This window comes from Apteryx mantelli, chromosome 5, assembly GCF_036417845.1.
Source record: "Apteryx mantelli isolate bAptMan1 chromosome 5, bAptMan1.hap1, whole genome shotgun sequence".
NCBI classification, from domain to species: Eukaryota; Metazoa; Chordata; class Aves; order Apterygiformes; family Apterygidae; genus Apteryx; species Apteryx mantelli.
The window spans coordinates 85,377,923-85,395,793 of NC_089982.1; positions in this window are offsets into that span (position 1 = coordinate 85,377,923).

Genomic DNA, 17,871 nt, shown 5'->3' on the forward strand with positions numbered 1-17,871 from the left:
TAGCGGGGAAACTGGGGAAATGATTGGATTTTTCTGCTTATTATTATTTTTAATTATTTTGCAGATTCCTTTTTAGAGTTCTATTTTTGCAGAAGCTATTTGCCTAGAAAAAAAGAAAAGAGAAAAAGTATCCACTAGAACATGTGTAAGCGTCTTTTTTAACAAATGAGAAGGTATTTTCCTTGGAAAACCTCTGCCCTCTCCTCAGGGACGAGATAGTCCAACGTCTTCAGAGCCAAGTCCTTTCCATGCTGAAGGAGGTGACCTGGGTCCCATCAGCTCATGCCTTAAAGGCGGAACGGGTTCAGTTCGGTGTCCTGTCGCACACAGTGGTGCTCATGGCAGCAGGGATGCAGGGCCCTGCTCTCCTTGACACTGCATCTCATCCTGTCATTGAGCTACCATAAAACCTTCCATTGGGTCAAATCGTTTCCACCTTCTTTGCACACACATGAAAGCCTGGATTGTACCAGAAATAGCCATGCATGAATGTGCTCGCTTCCTGTGGAAGAGAGGTCACCTTCCAAGAGTAAAAATGTCTTGGCATCTTCTTCCAGCCATAGCTAATAAAGGGCAAGCTCCAACTCTTAACTTCCTTCTACAAGATCCTGAGTCCTTTGGCTCTGCTGGCCAGACCAGCTCTGTGGTTGCTCCCTGACCTGCCCCAGAATCAGCAAAAACATGCAGACCAGACTGTCGCTCTCGCACAACCCCTCCAGCCCACAGTGGGGCAGGCAGAGCTCATGCCCATGGCCGTTGAGGCAGGTCAAAGCAATTTGGGAAAGGCCAGCAGTAGCAACCTCCTCCATCCATGCTGCTGGAGCTGGAGGAGGAGACACAAACACGGCCTCGCTGTCCCCTGTCAAGCCACAACCTCTCCCATCTAGACAAGGGGACGGGCTGTCAAGGAATCAGTGCCGTGAAAGCAACATTTCTCCCTCCTTTTGCAGAAAAAAATACTAAGGGGTTTTGGGGAAAGAGAACATCCAGGCATAGCCAGCCCCCACCACTGGTCCCAATAAGGAGGCATTTCCTGTCTTTTCTGTAATTACATGCATCGTGGGGTAGAGGGGGAACCAATGCACTGGGAAAAGCCACCCAGAAGATACGTGCTGCAAATATTGTGAAGAGAGAGGGATCATTGTTCCTTGCTGCCTTATTTATCAGATCTGAGCTTTCTACTAATAGCTGGATGGATGCTGAGATGAACAGAGTTAATTAAAAAGCACTCCTTCCACACACACACACACCCCTTCTAAAATTACCTGCTACCTTTCCCTACGAAGGAATCAAAGTATTGATCAGTCAAGTCTAAAATATCCCGCTGTGACTCGTCTTAGACCTATCCTGAACAGCCTCTCCCTGGAGCCCTGGACAACAGACTCGGCAATGCCAATGAAAGCAAGAGAGAGGAGAATTGTCCATGGAGAAATCGCTGGGCAGGGAAGTCCCATAAAATACACTGACTGTAAGAAATGCATTTATAAGGGCGAAACTGGCTACCCTGGAAGCAACTTCTCATCTGTCTTCCTCGAGTAAGATCTCTGTGGAAATTACGACCCCTAATATGCCCTGCACACTCGTGTGCTAAGAGATGACCCCTGATCTAAAAATTGCTGAATAAATAAGACAAGCAAACTAGAGCTGTCTCTTTTTATGAACGGAGAAGTGATACACAGACAGATTAAGGGATTCACACGACTCAGGAAGGTTGGTAAAAAGCCAGGACATTGCTAGGACATCCAGCCAGCCATCCCACAACAGCACCCAAACACAAACCTCTCTCGTTTCAATGCCTCTTAGGGAAATAGTGGCAGCTTCCTGGCCAGTGACACACAGGGGACAAGCTACTATTGCTAGGAGAATAGGGGAGGTTTAGCTTAAGAAGCAGAACTGGCTAGGAAAGTGGGGTGAGAAATGTCAGAATTTGTGGAAACAGCTGCTGCGGTGATAGAAAAAGCCAGGCGCACATGGGGAGTATGCATCAGGCAGCTTGGGAAACCCTTGCACTAACTATCTTGATCTCCAGAGCTGGGAGAGATTGGAGTGATTCCTGCTCTTTGGCTAGGTTCCTCAAACATTTCTAGACCTCACTGTTTGGAAAATCTCAAAATTTGGACCCAGTTCTCTAAAAAAAGTCAATGCACTTTTAGGCCCGTTCTGCAAACTTTTTTGATCTTGCCTCGAAAAGGCTCGGTTTTCAGCAGCATTGTTGATGAGTTGACCTTGTTTATATGATTGTGTTACAATTGCTTAAAGCCTCTGAAAATCCAACCAGCCACACATCAACTGAGTACAAGTCCAGTGACTGCAGAAAGCCAGAAACTCAGTCCTTTTTTGCCTTAGGAATAATCTGAGTTTCCAGACTGGATTTTCATCTGCTTCTCAGAGTCAAAACATATGGGCCCTAAAGGAAAGGTTTGTGTGCAACGAGAAATATTTGCCAAAGCAATCTGCAGAACAAAGCAGGAATATACTGCCTGCTGTGCTAAGGATGTTCAGAAACAGAGGAGAAAAAGAGGTGAACTGTCTCTTCTTTAATATTCACACGCAGAAATATTTGGCAGACCAGCCCAGGAAGCAAATCTGGTGGCAGATATCAGATAGCCTTTAAGAGAAAGGAAGGAGTGAAGGGCATCAGAAGTGAGATGAAGGCAGGTAAAATCCCTTGTCCTATAAAAAAAACTGCTGGGGTCATGAAAGAAGATAGATCAGGGACAGGAGGGTTTTTCTGGATGTGTTAAAGCTCAGGGAGTGGGGAAGATAAACTCAGAGCCTCAGGGATGGCTGGCACCTTGTCTGCAGGTACAGGAGGATGCTTCTGAGCCAGGAGGCACGGGAGACTTTGCAGTGTGGTGGTTACTGGAGAGGCTCTCAGATCATACCCCTCCTGCAGGCCTGTAGGACCCTTATTTGATTGCCATTCACAGGGACAACAGGAGAAAGGAGTCAGGGCCATGAAGCAGGGGTAGCAGTTTTCAACAAAAGTCGATAGCGTGCTTGCCTCTAGGATTCTGGTGCTGTTTTATCTCTTCTGAACAATTTCCCCCCCAAAAAACATTTCTACCCACAGAGTTAGATGCAAGGATGTTCTCACTCACTTCATCTATATCACATGATCAAAGATATGGTGTGAATTCAGCTTGGAAAAGGGCTCTTACCTGTCAGTCATAAGTTTTCTCTTCAGCCTGAGGAAGACATAGCCTAAGGCAGAGATGTCAGAGATCTGTTCAGGCATGGGCGCAGTGGACAGAGATTGACTGTTCTCTGTCTTGTCCCATACCACAATGAGGGTCATCAAATGAAACAACCAGGAAGCACATTCAAAACAGATCAGAAAAGGTGGATCTTTGGCATTGTTAATAGGCAGAACTCCTTGCCATAGGAGTTTGTGAATGTTAAAAGCAAACATAGTCCCCTCCCCCCCAAAAAAATCAACTGGACAATCTCATGAAAGAGAGCTCCAACAAGGGCAATTAAATGCAAAGACCCTATATCTGGCTCAGGAACTGCCCCAAGATGCAACAGCAGGTAGTTAGAGGAGCATTTTAAAAAGACTTCACCCCATTCTTATCCTCTTCCCTAGACCTCCTTTATCAGCCATTATCAGAAGCTAGATGAACCTGTTCCTGATCAGCTGAAGCTGCTCTGATGCTCATCCTTGTCTCCTACATTTGGGTACCAGCTTGCATTATCTGCATCACCTGTGTAATCAGGTGTTGTTGGTACTGGTTTTAAGAAGGAGGGGACAGTAATGAATGACTATCTTCTGTCTCATCTGGTGGATATCAAGCCTAGAGGCAAGGTAGATCTTGAGTTTGGCTTGTTCTTCTCTAGGATCTTTGCTTGCTTGCTTGCTTGCTTTCCAGCTTGCCCAGGCTGAGCTGGAGGAAGTAGGAGCAGTTGGAGGCTGTAAGCTCAAGTCATACAGAAGGAGGGTCACCATGCAGGGACCATAGATGATGTCCCTGGGCAAGGCAAATATCACCATAGCCCCAGTATGCAGATGGGAAGAGCCCTGAGTTGTAACAGGTCAGAGCTACAAGGAATAGCTTCAGACTTAAGTCTGTGAGGCCACACCAATTGCTCAAGAGCATGTGGTCTCCTTGTATGTCTTAGCTCTGTCTTGTCAGCTGTTTGTTAGGGTGAAAGAGCTGTGTACTGGAAGTGTGACTGGGTTTTCCAACTTGGAAAGTGTTCTTCCAGCTCCTCTGTATTGCTTGCAGATGTGTTGTTTTGGGACTCCCTGGTTGCTGACCCTTTGGGAGAATGTCACGCAAACCTGTTAAATTGAGCTAGCAAGACAGTAGGAAAGTTATCTGCTACCATTTAAGAGCATGCACACACACACAAAAGTGTCTGCTGTGGAATCTTTCTAGGAAGATCTTAATTCTTCCAAGGACTCCAGAGTTTCTCAGAGCCTGTAGGGTGTTTGCTACTCACTGCCAAGCAAGCTTTCTTTTCCAGAAAAATGCAATAACCTTGGGAATCCTTGTGCATTTTGCAAACTAAGGGTCTGGAGCTGAGCTCCTTTGGTGAAACCCTGGGAAGCCTGAGATTCTAACCAAGTCAACTGGGGGACCACCACCTTGTATGGTTGTGCCATTGGTAAATATAACAAATCACACTTCTCTCAAATGACTACTGAAATGCAGCTGATCCTGGGTGGGATACAGCAGGTTTAATATGTTGCACTGCAATTATTTTGAGGTAAACAAAAGGAAGAGGTAATCTGAAGGACACAGTTCCCCTTATTCACCTATATTCTGTGTATAGGTACAGATATGGGATACAATGAAAAGAAAACACAGAAAAAAGCCAGAGAGACTACACAATGAAATGAGGGTAGAGATTATGGCTAATCTCTAGGTATGGGCTTCAGATATAATATTTACATTAGCCATAATGTAGGTAAGATCCCTTAGACAAAATAATTATTTTCATCTTTCACCTTTGCTTTCAGTAAAACCATTGAAGAGGGCAGCAAAGGCAAAATAGCACATGGAAATGCATGGAGAAATTGGAACTACAGAGAGAGAAGCACTAATCCAAAAAGCACTCATATGAGGACTAAATACTCTTCACCACCAGTTCCCAAAGACCAGCATGTAGACTTGCAGGTCTGGAAGCAAGGACTCAAAAGAAAGCTATCGAGTCAAGGCACAACCTCTGCACTGGGGTGCTAGAAAGGACAGGGCTTATATCTGAAAGGGATCTGGGAGAGGTGAACCATGTGACATCAGAGCTGTATGTGTCTGTTCAAAACTTTGCTGGGCTTTAGGACAAAAAGGAATGAAGGGGGCACTAAAAACGGAGCGAACAGCTAAAAAGCAACATGAGATCATACCAAGTGTACCTGGTATTTTCTTGGATAAAATAGCTGATTTTCTAGGGTGGGGGAGGGGAGGGAAAAGGCACATGTGAAATAGCTTCTCTTTGGATTTTAAAGGAGTAATTGATGTGGTGCCATGGGGTAACCTTGTAATGCCAGTGGAAGAAAATGGAGTTTGGTGAGGGAACCATAAGAAGAGTAAGAGACTGGCTAACAGAGAAACTGTATTAAATAGTGCTGGAAGGGGGATCCCAACTATTGGTGGAGTTCCTCATGTGTCTGTCTTTGGATTGACTTTATTTAAGGCTTTCAATAATGATTCTGGCCCCCACTCTGGGAATGAAGTCCTAATGAAGTCTGTTGATGGAAGGAAGCTGAGAAACATCTATGAAATGTAAAAGGAACTGAATATTACATAGAAGTCCTCAAGGATGAGCAGAAATAAGATGAAAGGGTACAAAACGTATACTTATGAACTCGAAAACAAGAGTTTTCATAAACCAAGCACTTGTTCAGCCATTTCTCTGTTGGAAATCACTTCTAGCTTGAGCCACAGCAGTAAAAAGCAGTAATGGGCATATACAGGTACATTTTTGTGTGCCTGACTAAAAACAGGCACTCAGCCCAAGTGAAAATGCTGGATACAGAGAACGCATGCTAAGATGCAGAAGGTGACTTTAACTAGCCCATGTGAAAGCAACTCAAAAAGCAATCATCCTGCTCCTGGGGGCTTCATACTCATCATACCAGCACCTGCCTTGCAAACTGTGGGGGAGGAGGGACTGCATTTGGGGAAAAGCTGAAAATCCCTGGATTAAACAGACCCAACCAGGTGCTGTTCCTGCCAAGATATAACACAGTGTCTGGTCAGACTTTCTGACTGGTGAGATGGAGCCACTTCTCCTCAATCCACTTAAGACGTGCAAACAACCCTGTCAATAAGAGCTCACAAAGCTGTGTGCTGAACTGTGGCTTTCTCTGGGCTGCAGTAGCCTTGGTAACTCTCGGGGAAAAAAATAACCTAATTTTCTCTTTCATCCATAAGCCGAACCCTTTAATTTGCTTTCAAGTGAATTAAACATAAGCCTCCATTTTTCTAATTCCTTTGTCCTAATTTAAAAGTACTGACATTTATCAAAGGAGTTTCATAGATTTCCAGTTCTCAGCTCATTGTTTTAATATTTTTTAAATAAACTGGAGATTGACATTTTTATTGCTGAAATGCTTTCCTTCCCTCCTCCTTTTATTAATAACATGGTGATATTGTGTTCATTTCTAAAGTTTTTCTAATAAAGAGGAGAGCAGCCTGTGTCCTGCTCCATAATCAAGGTCACCATGTGTTATAACTGGGCTATATTAACATTGACTTGTGTAATGCAAGAGGAGCTTTGAAGGCAAACAGCCACATTCAAATGTCCTCAAAGCCACCTTAGACCCTTTAATGTTCAACCCCCTGAATGATCCTTCAGCCTCATTTAATGGGAGCTTGCTTTCTCAGTGGCTTAGACACAGGAGCTTAGGTGCAATTAAGGCCATTTGAGCATCCCCAAGATCTTTATACTGCAAATCCGTGAGGGGAGCATTAGGGATCCCTCTGCTAGTTTCTGCCTGTGCTGCTAAGCCCCAGCAGCCTAGAGCAGGGCCAGATGGCCCTTGCAGCACTGGCCCGGAGGAATTGCCAAGCACAAGTATGCACTGTTTTTGCATTTGCATCATGTTTGATCCATATGTAGTTGTATGCCAATATCTCTGCAACTACATGTGCACATACCCAACCTGAACTGGTTCATCCCATGAAAGTATGAGAGGTACCAGATGCTCAGGAACAACCATGATGCTGTGAAAACATCTACATACCAGTACCAATGTATTTACCTTTCCAGAAGCAACTGCTGTCAGAATAACTTTCACCCTGCAAAGTGGGTCTGGTGCACTGGATTCAGCTGCCTAGCTTTTCCAAGGAAGGAATTTCTCTTGTTCAGCATTTGCACAGTGTCATGGGTATTGAGGTTCTCCTCTCTGAGTTGCCATAAGCATAAACACAGCTTAATATATATCCCGGGGCAAAGAATCTCCTTCCCTGTGGTTGGGAGCCCTCTTGGAAAGTCTGTGCATTTATTTGCCAAACCTGTTTTTCTTTTAGTAAATCATAGGTCTGGTGGAATGGCCACAAAGCTGATGGACAGCCCTTGGAGACCAAAGCCCTTTATTTATCCACAGGCAAGGAGAGATGACATTGGAAATATTTCCCACACAGCTTTGCCAGCAAGTCTCAAAGCTTTCTCAGAAGGGCAAGATGATAAAGTTCACCCGCTTCTAGATGACAGCTCTTCTCCAGACAGTGTTAATCTTCATACCAGCACCAAGCTGTTTTTCAGTGATTCATGACAAATCTCCATTTTCCCTCAGAATTTTGGGCTATATTTTCTTTTGCTTTCTTGCACTGATAGCTGTTCCAGCATGCATGAAGTTATCTAAGAACATCTGATCTTCCATCAGTGCCAATGAGTGCACTCTCGGGTCATAGCATTTGGGGGGAAATGGTCAGAGAGTCTTAGTGCTAGAGCTGAAGGTATCAACATCTCTTGGGATTCAGTCCACGCAAGGTCAACTCCTGAAGTTTACACTGAAGTGATGTTCCCAGCTGCTTAAAGGATTTCCTGTCTATGCTGAGGACTAAAGAGATCACCATTGTAATAGGGGCTGCTTTAATGGATTGATACGTACAACACATGGGGCAGGTAAGGATGTACTAAGCTCAAGAGGAGGAATAGTGGCCAGCAGAAGATAGGTTGCATGAGGAGAAGAATGAACTCAAAAGCAGGTTGAAGCTGAGCTTTCTCATCCTTTTTGCTGGTTGCTAAACCATCTGAAGCTATAGTTTGAAGTGTCCACACCCCAGAAGATCCAAGCTCTGACTACAGGTATCAGCATGGACTTGAGCCTGATCTGTCCAAAACGTACAAATGAGAGCTTGGGACGTGCTAATTTTCCATATGTGCTTGTCTTCCCTCCTCCCGTGAGGAGGTACTGACCCCTGGGGGATATCACTATCCCCTTGAGGACACCATGGTATCCGGTGGTGTCCAATCTTGTACACAATGCCTCCTATTTTGGAAAGGAATGACAAATGAAGTTGGGCTACTATGTGCAGGTTTGAATTACTGTCAGAGGTGCAAATTAGCTGGGCTAAGACTTGGGGTGAAGATGGCTACCTATGAGCCAGGATTTCAGGTACCATATGAAGCTAAGTGGAGAAATGGGCTTGAGGGGAAACATAAGCATTGACACTCCCATAATCTCCTAACTTCCTATTTCCACTGGCTGTAGCTTGGGTTCAACAGATCATTACAGAGGAGCAGAAGGACAGCTGAGCTTGGGAAGTTTGCTGGCTGTAGCTCAGTTGCTACTCAGTTCATCTAAGACTCATGAACAGGAGTGGAGAGCAGGGTGGGAATGAGCTCCTGTCTCATTAAGACATCCAGCATTTCAGTCTCTTGCAATGAATCTGGTTAGCAAATCTGGTGCCGAGAGTGAGTTAAGATTGAGACTCAGCTCAGTGTGTGTTTGTACCCTAAGGCATCTTGAGGAAAGGTCTACATTGCAGCTGGCCTCTTGTTAGGGCAGGATAGTCAGCCCAGGGTTCCCACTGGCAAATACATGCCCACCTCATTTGGCCAAATGGACCTTTTTCAGCTGTCTCTTGCCAGGAGTTGAACTCCAAAAGAAAAAATGTGTACATTGTTTTTTAATGTACTTCTGTCCCTCATTCCCTGTTGGACATTTTCAGTAGAAATTCTTTGCAAATAAAAAACAGTTTTCTTTGGGGAGGTGGAAAATACCCCTTTAAAAGTAGTATTTCAGTCTGTTCTGGTGATAATTAAGAAATGCTGGGTACTGGGGCCTGTGAAAATTGAGCCTCTTATTTAACTGTCTAAATACTGTGCAGATTTAATTTTCCTGCTTTTGGCACCTAAGCTTGAAAATTTTCTTCTTACAGATGAAAACAGACCATTATAGAAATTGAGCCTGTGCCATTTTTTTTTTGTGATAAAAAAAATACAGAGGATGATTTATCTTTATTTGCAGCTCTTTTATTCTAACCACTTTGAACCAAAATCCCTCAGGGATATCAATTCTGGGCCATTCTGGATATACCAAAAAGAGCTTTTTCCCTCAGTGTGGCTGACTACTGTTAGCCAGTCCATGACAACTGAGCATGTGTTAGCTGAGCTGTTTCCCTCCAGGGTCTCGTTTGGGTTATGCCAATGTGGAGGCGGTTGTGTGCTTGAATCTCCAGCTGTGAGAGGAAATGAGGCATGAGGTGATGCCAAAGCTGATACTGAGGCATCCTGGATCCCAACTGTCTGCCCATCCTTGTGCCATCCGACTGGTGAAGAGTGGGAAACCCAGCACACTTGGATCATCTCCCATATGTGAGCAACTGCTGGACCACCCCTTTCCAAAACATGTGACCTGTGCCCAGAGTTTCTCGACCATGGGGATATTTGGCTTGGGTTACTGGCCAGCTCAACACAAACATGTTTCACAGAAGCCTTTTGTGCCTTCTCTACAAATTTACTCAATGTGCAAAGACATGTTTGCATTGTTTGCATCCCCCCGTCCCCAGCACACACACATCAAAGTCTGAGGAGGGGCAGACATCTGTCGTGGGAAGGGAAGGTATTGGTATTATTAACGCTGGGTTTATTGCAAACAGAATAGTTGAAGATGGCTACACAGTGTAGTCATAGCAAGCGAACCTTACTGCACATTTGTTATTGCCCGAGTCTCGGTTTCTTACCGCTCCAACGGTTTCTTGTCAGAGGTTCTCTTAACTCCAGGGGAGTAACCTTGAGAGGCGTCCCAGTTCAAGGGGAGATTCACCGCCGTGCAGCCTGCTGCTGTGCGGGAGAGCTCAAGGGGCTCCAGGCTGCAGCGCTATTTATGGGCACGGAGTTTGACTCATGGTCATACAATATTTGGCATGGAGATGTACCTTTTTTTGCTGATCTCATGCCGTGTTGGGGAAAATAGACCCCTTTTTGCTGATCTCATGCCCATTTCTGGCCTCACCAGTTGCAACCAGTATCACCTAGTTCCTCCTGGTCAGCCCTGGGCGCTGTCAGTTATTTGTGGTCAGCTGGGGCCCGAGATAAGGGAGTGGGGGTAGTTGTGCTCTGACACACTTTGGGCCTGAGATGGGGGCAGGGAGGGGGTAGCTGGGCTCTGCCACAACATCTCAGAATAATGAGGTTCTTTCATGTTTTGTAAAAGCAGGTACCTGACAAGACAAGGGGGATGAGCTTTGAACATTTGCCAGTGTGCCTTTGGCACCATCTTGTATTGTCAAGAGTCCGCCTGCCTATTGCTGCCAAAATGCCCCGTGAGAAGGTAGCTCTCAGGTAGCACAAAGAGGAGCAGAAAAGGGACTTATGGGGAAGAAACATAAAATCTTAGCAGAATCCTATTGCAGTGTCATCCAGCCAGGAGCACAATGCTGTACAAAACTGGTCTTTGGGATGTTTGCTGTTCCCACTGCTTCACCCTCAAGCCTGGTTTAGGTCTGTGGATGTTGCATATTCAGCACAGCTCTGTCACCCTCCACGGTGGCTGTGTTAGCAGCTGATACACTCTTTATAGCACTGTCTGACACATCGTCTCTCTCAGCTCCAGCCATGGCAGTGCATGCGCTACAATACAGGAGCCAGTGCTAGACTGAGTCCTGCAAGCCATCCAATGACATCTCATCACATGCATGCAACAGATACGGTGCACTAGATATGGTTCCTTCATGCCACACTTTGTAAAATACTTTCCAATATCACCTATGTTTGCCAGTAGATTTCACTCCGGCTTCAGAAGAAACCCATCGGGTAATGAAACAGTTGATTCAGAAGAAGGGATGGGAGAGGTAACTTTGGACCCTGGGCAAGACAGTTTCTCTTCAAAGCCTGCCTTTCTCTATCTCTTTCCCTGCTCAGATCAGCAGTTCTTTGGGGCAGGCACCACCTGTTTTCCCAACAATGTGCCTAGTGAGGCCTTGATCTCAGTGGTGGTCTTTAGACACTTCTGGAATTTAAGAAAGCAAGTGAAAAGTGGAAGTGTGGGGTTATTTGCATCTGGATCTCCTCAGACTCTCGCCTTGCGTGAGGTGTTGCACGGGCTTAGGAGTACCTTCAGGGCAGCTCTGAGGAGCAGAGGAGCAGTCCCTCTGGGGCTATCGCTTCAAACGCAGCTTCAGGGTCTCTGGCTTATCGTCTTTCCAGCAAGCCTGCTTGCTCAAGGGTTGAGTGAGGCAGAGGAGATGGTGGGGGGCAGGGAATATGCGTGTTACAGAAACGAGGGAAAAACATCAGAAAAGTACTTAGACGATAATGGGGAAAACAGAGTGGCCTGGGCTGCCTCTGGTAAATGTGTTTCTGAGGAGTGATGGGCTGTTGTGTCGTATATGCCATATTTGTTTCTGCTCCCAAAGGCTGGTTTAATGAAGAAAAATTCAGCATGGAGAAGGTAAATGCACACACAGAGGGAAATGATTCTCCTTCCCTGAGAGGCTGTGAGTGCAGTGGGGAGGAGGGGACGGGGTTATCCTCAGAAGTGTTTCCACGTTTCTGGTTAATTGGACGGGTCCAGGCAGGTGGGCTTGCCAAAGTCATTGTTGAGGTGAGCTGTGAGGCTCTCTGAGACTCATCTCACACCAGCTGACCCTCAAGGACGGTGCAGGGTCTCTAAATACCCCCACTTTCTTCCTGAAGCTCCCATGACAGTGAGGTCCCTCCTTACTGGGAGACCTTGACTGGGCCATCACAGCTTCATGGTGTCCCTGAGATGCACCAACCCAGGACAGCTCTTGCATCCACCTGTAGTGCTGCCTGAGAGGCGGCACACAGGGCTGCAGGGATGGCATGGTAGTGGAACAACGGCAGGCATGGGCAATGCCAGTCCTTTTGGCTGCTCTGTTGGGCCTTGACCCTCTCCTCTTCATGAGCCACCAACCCTTGGACCTCAGAACCTTTTTCATCACCTTTTGCAGAAGGGGTGAGCCTCAGGTTGGCCCTTTGCACCACCCTGCAAAAAGCACTGGACTTGCTCTCAGCGACCAGCCAGGGGAAGGAGTGAAAATGGCTCACACATCTGACACAGCTCAGACAAGGGACAGTGAGAAGCAATATCTTGTCGGTGTTTTCTCTGATATTCTCATCTTTCTTTTTCCCACTCTTTTCTCCTGGGGAAGGGTGTAGAGAGAGACAACCAAGGACAGAAAGGCAAAACAAGAGGGTGAGAAAGAAAGTGGAAGGGAGGGAAGAAAGGAAGGAGGGAAGGAAAAGAGAGAGAAGGAAAAGAGAGAAGAAAAAGAAAGAGAAAAAAGAAAGAGAAAGAAAGAAAAGTGGAAAAAAAGAGAAAGAGAGGGAGAAAGAAAGAGAGGGAGACTAGAAGAGATGGAGGAAGGAAGGGAGGGAGGAAAGGCAAAGGGCTGAATAAGCCCAAATTTTTACTTCATATTTCCTTTTCCAAACCTGCACTTTCCAATATTTCAAGTTTCACATACATTTATGAGATCTGCCTTCCCTTGCCCCCAGTCCAATTGGCTCTTCAGACAGGTCCTGTTGTATCTTCCGGGACATTATTTCATGTCTTCAGGAGTGCCCTTCCATATAGCAGCTCTGCCCGGCGTGTCCTGCATGATAAAATCTGCCTGTTTGTCCCCAGAGCTGAACCTCCAACATCCCATACCCAGTGAGTTCATTGTAATTGCCATAATCTGCTGCCTATTAAATCTGATAGTTCTGTTATCACTGTTAATAACAACTAATTAGTGAGGCTGTCACAAGGAGTGGTTCTGTAAGGGAAGGTATTTGTCCTTAACTTCACATGAATGCTCCGTATTAAATCACAGGAAGGTACGTGGCTTCAAGGGCACAGGCGCTCTGTAACTTTTAGGAACTAGCAGTGAAATGAAAACGCCTTGCCAACTTCTCCCCAAGGAGATGGGTTTGCAGATTTGCCAAAATGAAAAATTCCTTGAAAAGGAGCTGCATATATGGAGCAGCCACTGGAGCATGCGGTGCCCAGAAGGGATGAGTTGGTATCTCTGGGAGAGACCCCAGGAGTGAATAAACATCCCATGCAGTGTGCGAATTCAGGGCGGGATCGGATGTCAGGAGCAAAGCAGAGAATGAAGCTATGTGCCTCTGCGGTCAAGTCCATAAACACCTCTAAGGTAACAGCTCACCCTACAGTGTTAGATGCCAGCTGTGTTTGTATTTGCTGGGAAGATGTCTGAGATTAGGTAGTGGAATAAGAGGCCAAAAGACATTTTCTTCTTGGCAACACTGGAAGCACCAAACCCCCTTCACACTTCAAAAGATTAGTTGAAAGCCGACAAAGTTGCCACTGAGAAGTGAAGGATGTTTTCAGTTTTGACGATGAGACGTGAACACTTTTCCCATAGACATTTTTTTTTTTTTGGTGAAAACTTGCTCAGTAGAAAGAAAAAAAAACACACATCTTTCATTCCTAATTCTATGATTTCCTCCCTGCCCCAGAACCTCCATAAACCAGAACAACCGATTTGTCAGGAGAGAAGACACGTTAAAAAGAGACCATTGCTCACCCCAAAGCCTGACATGTGTGAATTTGTAGTGGGATTGACTGAGACCTCATTCAGATTTCTGTGTTTAAGCCACACGCTCCAAAAGCTGCTGCAGCAGAAGCAGAGATTTAGAAGATGGAAATGTTAACAGAAAAAGGTGGCGAGTACAGATACAGCTGAATCCCTTTTGTTGCACAAAAGGACATATTTAGGGTCTGTTTCACGTCAGAGCTGGGTGGGAGGTAAGCATCCCCTCACACAAATACTTTTTAAAAGGTTAAAAATGCTCCAATTCACAGCAGGACAAATGGAAGGGACCTTCCCAGGCAGGGTATGGAAAAGCTAAGGAAGAGGGAACCTGGTGTTGAAAGGATTCGTCAGATACGGACCAGGGCACCTGGATATGGATGAGCTGGGTTTGGATTTCCTTCCCTGAGAAACCTTCATGACCAGAGCTCTGAGGCTGAGGGAAAGTGTCTCTTCTGGGGAGCTACCACTTCCCATGATACAAAAACAGGCAGAATGGGTCAGACTGAAAATCTGTCATGCACAGCAGCCTGTAAGAGTGAGAAAGGGGTAGGGACAGGGGATTCCTCCTTTGCCTCCAGCAATCTGTGGTTAAGGAACTTCCTGATCTACAGGTCTCATCAGCTTTGTTAACCGTTGAGGGGGCCGATAATCTGTGAATTTAAAATTCTATTTGAACCTATTTAGATTGTTGGCCTGTGAGACATCCTGCAGCAGTTGGCTCTACTGATAAACTAGAAGAAGGACTACTACAACAGAGTCCCACCATGCTCTGGTCCGTGCAGGACTGGGTCCCTTTGCTCCTGAGAGGAAACAACCCTTCATCATCTATCCTAGATGCTTGGTGAGTGAAACTCCTACTTACGAATACCAACGAAGTCCCTTAATCACTTTTGCAGTGAGTGCATTTGCTTTCCAATATTTCGTAAATAAATCCAGATCACTGAGGTCTCTTTTTAATTAGAGCAGCAGTGATTTTATGACGTGATGGATGGTCCCTTGATGACTTTACTAAGGTGGCCTTGCACCGCTACCAGGTTCAGGAGGTGAATCTGCCGGATGAGTTTGTTTTACTGCAGCTGCCCCTTCTGGGTTTTTGGCATCTGTTTTCACTTGTAAGGACTGGTCCTAAAAGCTTCCTTAATGGACTTTTGGGACCCTGTAAAGGGAAATGGTTGTGTAAAAGGAGCCACAAGGGACAAGTCTTTGGTTCTATGCTTTAATCTTGTTCCTTCTCCCTTTCCCCTCACAACCACTCCTGGCAGGTCACCTACAGCCAGTATTTTCCCCTCCGGGTTGGAATGGTGTGGGGAGGGGGGCAGCAATATCAAATTCAGGAAGGTAAATTTTCTAGTGCTCAAAGTACTGGCTTAAGCATTAAGGCAGGTGGGGGTCACCCCTTCTCTTTGCCACCCATTGCTTGAAGTCCTTGGAAATGTCGCTTATGCCACCATGGCCTGCCTCAATTTCCCCAATTATAAAAAATCAGTAGTGTTTAGGCAAGGTGCCTGGGACATAAGAATTATCTGAAGAAGCCATTACATGATGCGTGCTTTTGTGGGAAGACACACACTCCGTACAACTGCCCTGTTGTCTCTGAACCCCATTTGTTTCCCAGGATGCATCGGAGATCTTCCTTTCACATTTCTTTGCTGTCAGTGAATACAGATGTTTGCAAAAGAGGCAGATGTTCACAGTCTTTGCAGGTAGTGAGTCAACTGTGGCAGCAAGGCATTTTTTTGCCAGCATTGTTCCTTTCCGACATATCTCAGTCCTGACCTGAAAAAGCTGACCCTGATGTCTCAGAGGCATGCCTGGCAGCGTGTCTTTCCTGGTAATCCAGGACAACAAGGCTGGAGCTCAAAATGTGTGGAAGGTCGATTGCTGGAGGCAGTCCTGGAGACTCCCTTTACAGTCCGTGGAGAGAAACAGGTGTTTTTAGGGTGCAGCTCTTCTTGTCTCAGGGTAGATGCCTACATCTGCTCACCTTGTTAGCTCCACCGGCTCTGAAGAGACCCTGGCGTGATGGCTCACAGATAGGTACCTGCATTGCAGATATCTGAGGCTGGTGAAGTGAATCTCACCCCTTTGGCCAGTAATAGCACCTAATCTTTGTAATAAATGAATGTCACTTCCAAAGGACTGTGAGTCTGCATAGCAAGACAGCAGCAGCACGAATGTTTGGTGTTCAGGGGACAACTGTCCCTGTCCTGCCAGGCAAATCCTGCCACAAAAGATGTTTCTGAGGTGTGACACTTGCTCCTCAAAGCAACGAGGTCACTACGTTGGTGAACAAGGCTGTTGCATCTCCAGTTCACACTGGACTGGAAATAAACCAGTGGTTTCGACAGGAACAGGAATTTGGAAAACCCTGGCTCCATTGGCGCTCATTTACAGCATGCATTTATACATACACAAACACCGCCCACCCTCCTTCTGAAAAACAGAAAAGCAGACCAGATTGTTTTCTCAGTTGCCACAGTGTAAATCCAAAAGAGCGCCTTGGATGGCGGTGCAGTGTGCTGCCCCGAGCATGCAGCCAGATGTTCTGCCTGCAGCGCTAGCAGCTGCAGCCAGCGAGCTGCGCTCCGCGTGGCAAGGGGGAAGGAAAGCTTTCCCAGGGAAAAGAAACTTCTTGGTCCATATGTGGGTAGATCTGTGCTTTCAGTTGCAGACTACAAAGTGAATGACTTTAGGTGCCGGGTTTTGATATCATAATGTGCCCTATTTTCCATCTTTCGGGCATGAATAATGGAGTGTTGTGTCTGTGACTGTACCAGTCTTTCAGGATGCTGGCAAAGGAAGCGCAAATCTCCAGGATTCTCCTGAGAGACCGCTCTCCTTTAATCTAATTCTGGGGCCAGGCAATTGCTAGAAATGCACTCCCTGGCCAGCAAAGCGCTGGACTTACTGCTGACAGAGGAGCTGGGCACTGAGCTATGTGCAAGCGCGGAGAAGGAGCCAGCCAGCTTCACTCCAACGACAGCAATGTGCCGGTGGGACCGTAGCTGTGTTCACACCGTGCAGAGACGCTGCATATAAATCTGTCTGGGAACAGGTTTGGCTGACGGTGCAGTCGGCTACAGGAGGTGAGCATTTGCTCCCTGCAAAGCACCAGGTGGGCTGCTCGGGGAGGAGGCCAAGGTGCTGCATTTGGAGGTGTCTGGGGCTGTCCTGGAGCCAGCTATAACCTTGATCCAGTTAAAATCCCATCCCTTCCCGCCATCCAGGAGCATCCTCACTGGGAAGAGAAATCTCCTCCAGGCAAGTGGTGTTTTTAAAAGGCCTTGGCTGTGTGAGAGAACAGTCCAGGTACTTGTCTGCTTCAGGGATGCAGAAACTGGCCATTATTTGGTGGCACCCTTTGTCTCTTGGGCCTCACCATGGAGAAACATGTGGTGGGATCCCAGCCAGGCATTTTACTTGGGTTAGGAAAGGTCTGGGAGGGGTGAGCTGGAATGACCCCGTCCTTGGACATTTTTACACAAGGCTGTAAAGATGGTTATGTTTATCTGGGGTTGGTGAAAAGGTGTGGGAGGGCCACGGGTCTGTCAGGAAAGTCCATGACCAAAATAAGACGATATTTCCCCTGGTCTGATCTGTGTGGCTTCTTCACCACCACAAACACCCCTGCCCCAAGGAGCTCTTGAGTTTTCCCTGGCAATAAACTGTTATGTGTATTGTGGAAGAAAAAATTCGCCCTTCCCTCTCTACTCCTTGAGCTATTACGGGTATTTGGATGAGCAGGTGTCCAAGCTGGAACCAAAGGTCCCCAAAACCCTGGAAAACATTAACCGCGAATCTGCCCCTTAGAGGCCCTCATGGACCCAGTTGTAATCTGGGAGGCCTGAAACACATCACGCTGAGGTACAAATGGATCAGAGAGAGGTCAATGCAATGGAGGCTTTAGGCTTGG